The following is a 12,368-nucleotide window of genomic DNA, read 5'->3' as shown; positions in this document are numbered from 1 at the left end:
CCAGTCATTCGACCGAAGGGTTTAGGATGAGAAAGGAAAAGCTAAAAGTGCAGAGGTGACCAGAAGTTATAAAAAAATAAACTATATCTGTCTTAAAATGACAGGGAGGGCCGTGGACTCGTCGTATCGTAGGAAGAAATCATTTACAAGGTAAGCATAAATTTCCTTTTCTTCTACAAGATACGACAAGTCACGGATTCATCCTTACTTGTGTGGAGTACAATACCAAACCTACAGGAGACGGAGGAGAAAGGGAGGGAAAAGACAGAGACCTAAACGGAAGGCACCAATGCTTGAAGAACTGTTCTCCCAAAAAAAGCCTCAGAAGGAAGCAAAAAGTATCAAATTTGGAAAATTTGGGAAAAGTATGAAGGGACAACCAAGTCGCAGCCTTACAGAAATCGTTCTACAGAAGCCATCGTTTTTAAAGGGCCATGTGGAAGCCACAGCCCTAGTAGAATGAGCCGTAATTCTTTCAGGAGGCTGCTGTCCAGCAGTCTCATATGCCAGGCGGATGATATCCTCATCAGCCAAAAAGAAAGAGGGTAGCCGTAGCTTTCTGACCCCTACGCTTTCCAGAATAAACAATGAATAATGAAGATGATTGACTGAAATCATTAGTCGCCTGTAAGTAAAACTTCAAAGCATGGACCATGTAACAGACGCTCCTTCTTAGAAGAAGATTAGGACACAAGGAAGGAACAACAATTTCCTGATTAATATTCTTATTTGAAACAACCTTAGGAAGAAATCCAGGTTAGTACGTAAAACCACCTTATCCGAATGAAATATAAGATAAGGCGAATCACATTGTAACGCTGAAAGCTCAGAAACTCTTCGAGCAGAAGAAATAGCAACTAAAAACAAAACTTTCCAAGATAACAATTTAATATCTATGGAATGCATGGGTTCAAACAGAACCCCTTGAAGAACTCGAAGAACTAAATTCTAACTCCAGGGAGGAGCAATTGGTTCTAAATACAGGCTTTAATTCTAGTTAGAGCCTGACAAAAAGACTGAACATCAGGCACATCTCCAAACGTTTGTGGAGCAAAATTGACAAAAGCAGAAATTTGTCCCTTTAAAGAACTTGCTGATAACTCTTTCTCCAATCCTTCTTGGAGAAAAGACAGAATCCTGGGAATCCTAACTTAACGCCATGAGTAACCCTTGGATATACACCAATACAAGATATTTACGCCATATCTTATGATAGATTTTTCTAGTGACAGGCTTTCGAGCCTGTATCAAAGTATTGATGACCGAATCAGAGATCCTCACTTAGATAAAATCAAGCGTTCAATCTCCAAGCAGTCAGCTGCAGAGAAATTAGATTGGATGTTGGAAAGGACCTTGAATGAGAAGGTCCTGTCTCAAAGAAGTTCCGCGTGTGGCAGAGAGGACATGTTCACTAAATCCGCATACCAAGTCCTGCGTGGCCACGCAGGTGCTATCAGGATTACTGAAGCTCTCTCCTGTTTGATCCGAGCAATCACACGTGGAAGGAGAGGGAAACGGTGGAAACACATAAGCTAGGCTGAACGACCAAGGCACTGCCAAGGCATCTATCAGTTCGGCCTGGGGATCCCTCGACCTGTATCCGTAACGTGGAAGCTTGGCATTCTGACGAGATGCCATCAGATCCATTTTCCAGATAAGGCGCCACTTCATATTTACCGAGTCTATCAGAGTCCCCAATGAAGGGAACCCTTGTACGTGGAACTAGTGAACTCTTTTCTATGTTCACCTTCCAACCGTGAGTTCACAGGAAAGACAATACTATGTCCGTGTGAGAGTTTGTCAAATAATAAGTTGACGCCTGAATCAGAATATCTCACTTTACCTCTTCCTATTACTAACACAGGCAAAGAGAATGACTGGGGGTGGAGGGAAGGGAGGAGCTATATATACAGCTCTGCTGTGGGTGCTCTTTGCCACTTCCTGTTAGCAGGAGGATAATATCCCACAAGTAAGGATGAAATTCGTGGACTCGTCGTATCTTGTAGAAGAAAAAGAAAATTATCAAGTAAGCATAATTTAAGTTTTTCTTCTTAAAACGGGGAGAGTCCACAGCTACATTCATTACTTTTTAAAAAATTAAAACCCAAGCTTATAGAGGACACTGAATGCAAAACGGGCGGGAACAAAAAGGCCTGCACAACCCGGAATCCCGACAAAAAACTACTTCAAAAGAAGCAGGAAGAAACAAAACATGGAAAGAGGACAAGGTAACTGCCCATCAATTAGAATCATAAGGATCCCTCTCTTAGCGATCATTCATAAATTCTGGACTCCACTGAGCACAAAAGCCTCTGAGGAAACAAAAGTCCCACTTAACAGAAGCACACAAAATTAAACCCTCTACTTGATCAATGGCAAGGGAAACAACAAACGAACTCCCCACACCACATTCTCCTTAAATAAAAGGAAAAGAAGAATCAGATAAGAAGGTCTGAAAGAACCTCCCAGAAACAATCCCCGAAAATTCAAGGACAAAACAGAGAGAGAGGCCCCTAGCATAACCTCGAAAAAGAGCGGACTACCAGGCTGCAAGAGGACAAAGTCCTGTAGGAAATACCCTACCGACGGAGGAAAGCAAAGAAAGGAAATATTCCAGACCACCTCCAACATGGACCCAAAAGGAACAAATGAAAAACCTTAACCAGAACCGAAGTCCCGGAAGGACAAACGTAGGACAAAACTATCTCACCATAGACAGTTATCTGGTACAGATAAACTGAACGCCCGTAGGTCCAAAAAACCCCGGTAGCAGAACAGGAACAGATAGTAATATCTGTTTACCAACCAAACAAAAGCCGCAGACTTCCCTCAGATAGGCAGTCAGACTAAACGTCAAACCATAATAACTAGCCAACGGAGTAGCTAGCGAACTCGTACCAGGACATTCCAGGAAAGGAACCAAAGAAAAACTCAGAAAGCTAAAAAACGGGGGAAGGGGGAGGACAACACACTGACCAATAAGGAAGAACCAACTACCCGCTAAGGGAAGGTTCCTTACTGGAAAGTCTCCCAACCTAAGGAAAGTATTACTCGGGAGACAAGTCAATGCCAAAATTATTATTATTATTATTATCGGTTATTTGTAGAGCGCCAACAGATTCCGCACCGCTAACAAAATAGAGCAGTCAGAATTCCTGACCCCTACACTGATCGAACTGACTACCACAGAGCAACTGGCAAGGACCAAAGGACAAGAGAGATTAAAAACTCCCAGCATCAACAAGGCCCGGAGACTAGATTACGAATCTCCAGCGATGATTTCTAAAGGAAAAGAAGGAGGAAAGAGGCACCGGACACCCAGAGAGACTAGCTCGGGTTCCAGGATACTTATCCCTTCTTCCCCTCAGAAACCCGATGAGAGGGTACACTTCGGACAAGAAAAACCCTCTATCCACTGAACTCCTAGAGGCAGAAGAGGAAAACTACCTCCGGAGGAGCCAACTGGAAAAGTTGCGGTAGACCAGATCCATCCAAATAGAAGAAAATGAAGAAACCCAGGAATACTCCAGCAGAGAAAAATCCCAGGAAAACTTCCTTCATCTTTCCAAAAGAGAGAAAAAGAAGACTACCCCAGTAGAATAAGAGAATTCCCCAGCCTGGGAATAGCAACCTGCTACAGGACGGCCGGACATATCCAAGACTATTAAAATCTGGAAAACAGGTTACCCAAAATGCCAAGTCAAAGACAAGGGCTAGGTTAAAAAATCCAGACACCCAAAACCAAGAGCCGCGAACAAAAAAGCCAAAACCTTGCGAACAACCACAAGTTACTCTTTTCTGGAAATGAAATTGCACCAGAGTTGATGCAATCACTGCAAACCCCCATGGGTCTTGAACTCTGATCTCTCAAGATGCATCCCAGTGACTGGTCACTTAGCCCCAAAGGGCTTCTAGGATAACACCTACAAAGTCTGAAGACAAAAGAAGGAGCCAAAAGAGATCAGAACTCCAACCTTGGAAATTAATCGCTGATTGAGATAAATATGACAGTCTCTAAAGATCCAGTCTGGATTAAACCCGGGAAAAATCTATAGCACAAGGAATTAACGAATGGACAACCTTCCTAAAAACTCAGAGCAGGCGACGGCAAGAGAGAGACTGCATAACAATCCCAAAGATCCCCAAGAAAAAGGATCAAAAAGAGGATACTGCAAGGAAAAAGCAGTCCTGAAGAACCGGGTCTCCTCAACCAGATGACAAGAAGTCCTACCCCAAAAGGCAAGAGGAAGCAAAAAGTACAGCAAACCTCAATAAAGAGGAGAAAAGCACTGGCGAAGGAGATCTAAAATAGGACAATTCGATCCACAAAGGAGTACCAATAGAGAGGAACAATCACTCCTACTGAAGATCTAAAAGCAGTCATCTGATCCCCCTCAGAAGAGAGGACTCCAACTCCTGTCCAAAGGACCTCAGGAACTACAAATATACTGCCACAGCAGGATTCGAAACCCAGCTAGCCCTGCAAGCTATGCAGGGACAAAACACTTAGTATTGAGTATGAACCAACGTCGGACGGCCCACCAAGATGAAATAAACTAGGACCAGCCTGACATCTAGGAAAGAAGGGCCTCCTATAACTTGTAAACACAAGAAAACAACCTCTTAATAAGAAGTAAGCAAACTTAGTACCCAAACAGGACCAGCCTGTTAAGGATACAACATGTCTGATAGAAACCTCAAAAGAACAGAGTGAACTAGTACCCAACCAGGACCAGTCTGCTGACCAGGGTACAACCGAACTGTTCAAGGGCTAACAAAGTTCTAAACCCTAGCAGGGCTAGACTAAACAAACAGACAAATAAGCTCTGAGGCTTAAACATTGTCTCTTAAAAAAAAAAAAAATTCTTAGTGACTTTTGCCGGAAGCAACAACCATTGCGACCAGAAAAACCCCAAGTATCAAAATCCCAGAGAAGAAAAAATATCCTAAAAGGAAAAGTTTATAACAGTCTCGAGCTCCGGAAAAAAAAGAAACACATCCTAACCGGATCAAAATAAAGTAGGCAGTACCCACAGGTGAAACGCCAAAAAGGAATAGAACCCCTAACAGGGCCAGCCTGTCAGAGACCCGATTCCTCAAGAGCTCAGAACTGGGATTAGATGCACAAACAAAAGACAATCAGGAGTAGGATCCACATCCCTCGACTCGTCTAGCGCTGTTCGCCATCAGAAGACTAAGGATACGGTGGTAAAGACAGAAATCCTCCAAAGCCTCCAATACCTGCCTCAGCAGTACACGCAGACGTGTCAGTCTGAATTTATAGGCAAAACTCATCTCCAGCAGGGCATTTGAAGGCCCCAACCCTGATGGCTGTACCCCTGAAGCATCAGAGGGAACTGCTCCCCCCAGAGGAAAGACCAGTCTCACCTGTCGCTCTTCGTTGGCCCTCAGGAAGCTGTAAATGCGCCAATGCCAAAAATATGGCTATGCGCAATTAAGTAGCAACCTCTGGCGGAAATAAACCTCTTCCGGAGAAGGGATAACGGCATTTGGACAACTGCCTATGTAGGAAAAGGAAATTTCAGGGAACGCACCTCACGGGAGACAGAATCCTCAGAGGCAGACGGCTCAGCGGTCTCTAATCTCTCCACAGAGGAAGAAAAGAGCACTCTATTATGGCATACGGAACATATTTGATTGGCTGGATTACCCTGGCCTCCATACAATCTAAGCAGGAAACAGAATCTGAATCAGAGAAATCCCCCCCCCCCAAAAAAAAAAAATCAGAATCCTCCATAACGTGACAGGGAAAATTTTAGACAAAAATAACTGGCACCTCACACCCCCAATGGCTGGGGCACTCACCATCTACTATGACCCACCAGAGATTTGCTCTAATACTATAACAGAACTAAACTGCCATTTTCTGTACTGAATTTAATAACAATCAACATATCATTTTAAAAGTATACTGGCAGTATGCATATTACATTATAATATAATATTTATGCTATCTTTCTTTTATCTTAAAGATTTTATCAGAACATAGCACAATTAATATTTTCTAGTCATCTCCTATGACCCAGACAGTAGAGAACTGACCCTCTCCACCGACACACGGACAAGAAAACGGAAATGGAAAGGAAAAGCGCGCCAGTCCCATCAAGAACTGCGTAGCTCGAAAAACCTGTACTTTCCGTAAAAGCCATGAGCCCCAACATCGCTACACATAAGCAGACAGAATCACATAGCAAATATGATTAAAGTCCCCCACTGTTCAATAACCCCCCCTCAGGAGATATTAACCCTAGATTCCATAAAGATAAAGAAGTCCCACTGAGACCCTGTGTTCTATCATTACATTATATTCCCACAGTGAAAGGAAAATTAAATGATCTTACTGGAATTTATGTCGTGGAACAGTAACACGGTCCTTCAAGTTTGACATATAGTAGCGCCGCTTCTGACATGGATTTGAGTGAAGAAAGCAGGCAGCAAAACTCGTCAACGCTGATTGCTTATGGAGCTGTTAATATGAGTTAGGATGGTTTCACAGAAAGACTCTCCCTGCATCTCCGGACTCTAACTTTTATCCATGCTCTCACTGAGAGGCTGACAGGACTACTTGAAACTCCAGTCCCATCTCGAAGAGTACTACCCTCAATAAGAAACTATTCTGTAATCTTCTGACACTTCTCTGCCAACCTTCTGTGACAAAAGGCAAATAATGACTGGGGGATGAGGGAAGAGGGGGAGGCATTTAAGTCTTTTGGCTGGGGTGTCTTTGCCTCCTCCTGGTGGCCAGGTTCTGTATTTCCCAAAAGTAATGAAAGCAGCTGTGGACTCTCCCTCGTTTTAAGAAGAAAACACACATTTATTTACATATGGAAAAAGTTCATGCTAAAGTTATTTGAAAGAATCAAAGTAAGTAATTTATAATTTTCACAAACAGGTTACATTAAGATTCATAAGAGTGGGTTTAAAGCTTTCTTTGTTATTATTTTATGTTAAATTTCTTTCTTTACTTTTCTATTCAAAAAATGCAAAATGCAAAAACATAAAGTTTTTTTAAATATAAGATTTTCAGATGATAGTTAGTCATTATTTAAAATGACCATGGGTTCATTTGATTGGATGCAACCCACAAATTATTTACTGCAGTAGAAAGGGTTATAGTTATATACTATTATAATAAGTTATTCTAGAAGTATTAGAACTGCATACTTAAACCATGAAATAAAAATGTTGGCTTAGCAAAACTTTGCAAATCTTTCAGATTTAAAGGACCATTAAATACAAAAGACAATGCAATAAAAATTTCTCTGAATTTCAAAATTGTAGACTTTTTTTCTGACACATTTCAATTTACTTCCATTTTCCTGCCCATGTATCATGTAACACCAATAACAGACTCAAGCACATTTTAGGCCCTCAAAACTGCCACAATGTGGCGATATATTCGAAAGGGGTGTGTTGCAGGATCAAGATTGCCTGTGAAAACAAAATTTATGCTTACCTGATAAATTTCTCTCTTTTGGTGTATCCAGTCCACGGGTTCATCCATTACTTGTGGGATATTCTCCTTCCCAACAGGAAGATGCAGAGAGGACACCCACAGCAGAGCTGTCTATATAGCTCCTCCCCTAACCCCCACCCCCAGTCATGCGACTGAAGGCAAGTAAGAAAAAGGAGAAACTATAGGGTGCAGTGGTGACTGTAGTTTTAAAAAATAAAAACACCTGACTTAAAGTGACAGGGCGGGCCGTGGACTGGATACACCACAAGAGAAAGAAATTTATCAGGTAAGCATACATTTTGTTTTCTCTTGTAAGGTGTATCCAGTCCACGGTTTCATCCATTACTTGTGAGATACCAATACCAAATCTTTAGGACACGATGAAGGGAGGGAGAAGGCAGGAACTCAAACAGAAGGCACCACTGCCTGTAAGACCTTTCTCCCAAAAATAGCCTCCAAGGAAGCAAAAGTATCAAATTTGTAGAATTTAGAAAAAGTATGGAGCGAAGACCAAGTCACCGCCTTGCAAATCTGTTCAACAGAAGCCTCATTTTTAAATGCCCATGTGGAAGCTACCGCTCTAGTAGAGTGAGCTGTAATCCTTTCAGGAGGCTGCTGGCCAGCAGTCTCATAACATAAACGGATTATGCTTCTCAGCCAAAAAGAAAGAGAAGTTACCAAAGCCTTGTGACCTCTCCTCTTTCCAGAGTAGACAACAAACAAGGCAGATGTTTGACGAAAATCTTTAGTTGCTTGTAAGTAGAACTTTAAAGCACGAACCACATCCAGATTGTGCAACAACCGTTCCTTCTTGGAAGAAGGATTCGGACACAGAGAAGGAACAACAATTTCCTGATTGATATTTCTATTGGAAACAACCTTAGGAAGAAACCATGGCTTGGTACGTAACACCACCTTATCCGCATGAAAAATCAGATAGGGTGAATCACACTGCAGAGCAGAAAACTCTGAAACTCTTCGGGCTGGAGAGATAGCAACTCGAAACAAAACTTTCCAAGATAAAGGTTTAATATCTAATGAATGCATAGGTTCAAACGGAACCCCTTGAAGAACTTTAAGAACTAAATTTAAGCTCCATGGCGGAGCAACTGGTTTAAATACCGGTTTGATTCTGACTAAAGCCTGACAAAACTCCAGAACGTCTGGAACATCTGCCAGACGCTTGTGAAAGAGAATAGACAGAGCAGATATCTGTCCTTTTAAAGAACTAGCTGATAATCCTTTATCCAATCCTTCTTGGAGAAAAGATAGAATCCTAGGAATCTTGACCCTACTCCATGAGAAACCCTTGGAATCACACCAATTAAGATATTTACACCATATCTTGTGATAGATCTTCCTGGTGACAGGCTTCCTAGTCTGGATCAAGGTATCAATAACAGACTCAGAAAAACCACACTTTGATAAGATCAAGCGTTCAATCTCCACGCAGTCAGGCATAGAGAAGTTAGATTTGAGTGTTTGAATGGACCCTGGATTAGAAGGTCCTGCCTCAATGGCAGAGGCCATGGTGGGCAGGATGACATGTCCACCAGATCTGCATACCAAGTCCTGCGAGGCCACGCAGGAGCAATTAAAATCACCGAAGCTTTCTCCTGCTTGATTCTGGCAATCAGACGCGGGAGAAGAGGAAACGGTGGAAACACATAAGCCAGGTTGAAAGACCAGGGCACTGCTAGGGCATCTACTAGTGCTGCCCGAGGATCCCTTGACCTGGACCCGTAACAAGGAAGCTTGGCATTCTGACGGGACGCCATCAGATCCATAGATGAATCAATTGGGCAAATATCTCCGGGTGAAGCTCCCATTCCCCCAGGTGAAAAGTCTGCCGACTTAGAAAATCCGCCTCCCAGTTCTCTACTCCTGGGATATGGATAGCTGAGAGATGGCAAGAGTGAGCCTCTGCCCATAGAATTATCTTGGAAACCTCCATCATTGCCAGGGGACTCCTTGTCCCCCCCCTGATGGTTGATATAGGCTACAGTCGTGATGTTGTCCGACTGAAATCTGATGAACCTGACCGCATGCCAGTTGAGGCCATGCCTGAAGAGCATTGAATATCGCTCTTAGTTCCAGAATGTTTATCGGGAGGAGGGCCTCCTTCTGAGTCCACGAACCCTGAGCTGTCAGGGAGTTCCAGACCGCGCCCCAGCCCATAAGGCTGGCATCTGTTGTCACTATAGTCCACTCTGGCCTGCGGAAGCTCATTCCCCTGGACAGATGGACCCGAGATAACCACCAGAGAAGAGAATCCCTGGTCTCTTGATCCAAATTTTGCAGAGGAGACAAATCTGTGTAGTCCCCATTCCACTGATTGAGCAAGCAAAGTTGCAGTGGTCTGAGATGTAGGCGGGCAAACGGAACAATGTCCATTGCCGCTACCATTAGGCCGATTACTTCCATACACTGAGCCACTGACGGCCGAGAAATGGAATGAAGAGCACGGCAGGAACTTAGCAGCTTTGATATCCTGACCTCTGTCAGAAAAAGTTTCATTTCTACTGAATCTATCAGAGTCCCTAGGAAGGAAACTTTTGTGAGAGGGGAGAGAGAACTCTTTTCTCTGTTCACCTTCCACCCTTGAGACCTCAGAAAGGCCAGAACAATGTCCGTATGGGACTTGGCGATTTGAAGAGTCGACGTCTGGATTAAGATGTCGTCGAGGTAAGGAGCCACTGCTATGCCCCGCGGCCTTAGGACCGCCAGTAGGGACCCTAGAACCTTCGTAAAGATTATTGGCGCCGTGGCTAACCCGAAGGGAAGAGCCACAAACTGGTAATGCCTGTCTAGGAAGGCGAACCTGAGGAACTGATGATGATTTCTGTGAATAGGAATGTGCAGATAAGCATCCTTTAAGTCCACGGTAATCATATATTGACCCTCCTGGATCATAGGAAGAATGGTTTGGATTGTCTCCATCTTGAAGGATGGGACCCTGAGGAATTTGTTTAGGATCTTGAGATCCAAGATTGGTCTGAAAGTTCCCTCTTTTTTGGGAACTATACATAGATTTGAATAGAAACCCTACCCCTGTTCCTCCCTTGGAACTGGGTGGATCACTCCCATAACCAGTAGGTCTTGGACGCAATGTAAGAATGCCTCTCTCTTTATCTGGTTTGCAGATAGTTGAGAGAGATGTAATCTCCCCTTTGGTGATGAACCTTTGAATTCGAGAAGATATCCCTGGGAAACAATCTCCACTGCCCAGGGATCCTGAACGTCTCTTACCCAAGCCTGGGCGAAGAGAGAAAGTCTGCCCCCCACTAGATCCGGTCCCGGATCGGGGGCTACTCCTTCATGCTGTTTTAGGGACAGTAGCTGGCTTTTTAGCCTGTTTCCCCTTGTTCCAAGCCTGGTTAGGTCTCCAGACTGGCTTGGACTGGGCGAAAGTACCGTCTTGTTTTGTACTAAGGGAAGCGGAAGCCGCGCCACTCCTGAAGTTTCGAAAGGAGCTAAAATTAGTCTGTCTGTTCTTTAACTTAGTAGACTTATCCTGGGGAAGGGCGTGACCTTTTCCCCCAGTAATATCAGAAATGATCTCCTTCAGATCAGGCCCGAATAGGTTCTTTCCTTTGAAGGGGATGTTAAGAAGCTTAGACTTTGAATAAACATCTGCTGACCAGGACTTAAGCCATAGCGCCCTACGCACCATGATGGCAAAACCTGAATTTTAACCGCAAGTTTAGTTAACTGAAACACGGCGTCTGAAATAAAGGAATTAGCAAGTTTAAGAGCTTTAATCCTGTCTAAAATCTCATCCCACGGAGTCTCCACTTGTAGAGCCTCTTCTAGAGACTCGAACCAAAAGGCCGCTGCAGCCGTAACTGGAGCAATGCATGCGAGAGGCTGTAGAAGAAAACCTTGATGTAAGAAAATTTTCTTTAGGAGACCCTCCAATTTTTTATCCATAGGATCTTTGAAAGCACAACTGTCTTCAATCGGAATAGTTGTACGCTTAGCTAAAGTAGAAATAACTCCCTCCACCTTGGGGACTGTTTGCCACGAGTCCCGTATGGTGTCAGCTATGGGGAACATCTTTTTAAACACAGGAGGGGGAGAGAACGGTATACCTGGCCTATCCCATTCCTTAGTTATAATTTCCAAAAACCTTTTAGGGACTGGGAAAACATCAGTGTAAACAGGCACTGCAAATTATTTGTCCATTTTACACAATTTCTCTGGTACCACAATGGGGTCACAATCATCCAGAGTCGTTAAGACCTCCCTCAACAATAAACGGAGGTGTTCAAGCTTAAATTTAAATGTTGACATGTCAGAGTCGGGCGGAAGTAATAACTTCCCTGAATCTGAAAGATCACCCTCAGATATCAAATCCCTTGCGCCAACTTCGGAACATTGTGAGGGCATAACGGACATATCTACTAAAGCGTCAGAAAGCTCTGTATTTGTTCTAGCCCCAGAGCTGTCTCGCTTTCCTTGTAACCCTGGCAGTTTAGACAACACCTCTGTGAGAGTAGAACTCATAACTGCCGCCATGTCTCGTAAAGTAAAAGAATTAGACGCGCTAGACGCATCTGGCGTCATTTGTGCGGGTATTAAAGGTTCTGACCCATGGGGAGAGCTAGATGGCATAATCTCCCTTCTTACAGTCTGAGAATCCTCTGGTGATATATTTTTTAAAGCCACAATATGGTCTTTGTAACTTATAGATAGTTCAGTACAAGTGGTACACATTCTAAGAGGGGGTTCCACAATGGATCTAAACATATTGAACAGGTAGATTCTTCTACGTCAGACATGTTTAACAGACTAGCAAAGACACAAGCAAGTTTGGAAAACACTTTATTAAAGTAAAAAAACAGCAATTTCCTCAAACCGGTACTGTATCTTTAAGAGAAAAAAAGTAGCA

General features: G+C 43.3%; 1 protein-coding gene across 1 annotated transcript in view; it reads right to left on the bottom strand.

The window, feature by feature from the left end:
• EXOC2 (exocyst complex component 2) overlaps positions 1 to 12,368 on the bottom strand; it is a 914,329-nt gene that overhangs the window by 656,714 nt on the left and 245,247 nt on the right.

This window comes from Bombina bombina, chromosome 5, assembly GCF_027579735.1.
Source record: "Bombina bombina isolate aBomBom1 chromosome 5, aBomBom1.pri, whole genome shotgun sequence".
In the NCBI taxonomy this organism is placed as follows: Eukaryota; Metazoa; Chordata; class Amphibia; order Anura; family Bombinatoridae; genus Bombina; species Bombina bombina.
Note: the sequence above shows the minus strand (reverse complement) of the source record. Positions and strands in the feature narration are given on the sequence as shown.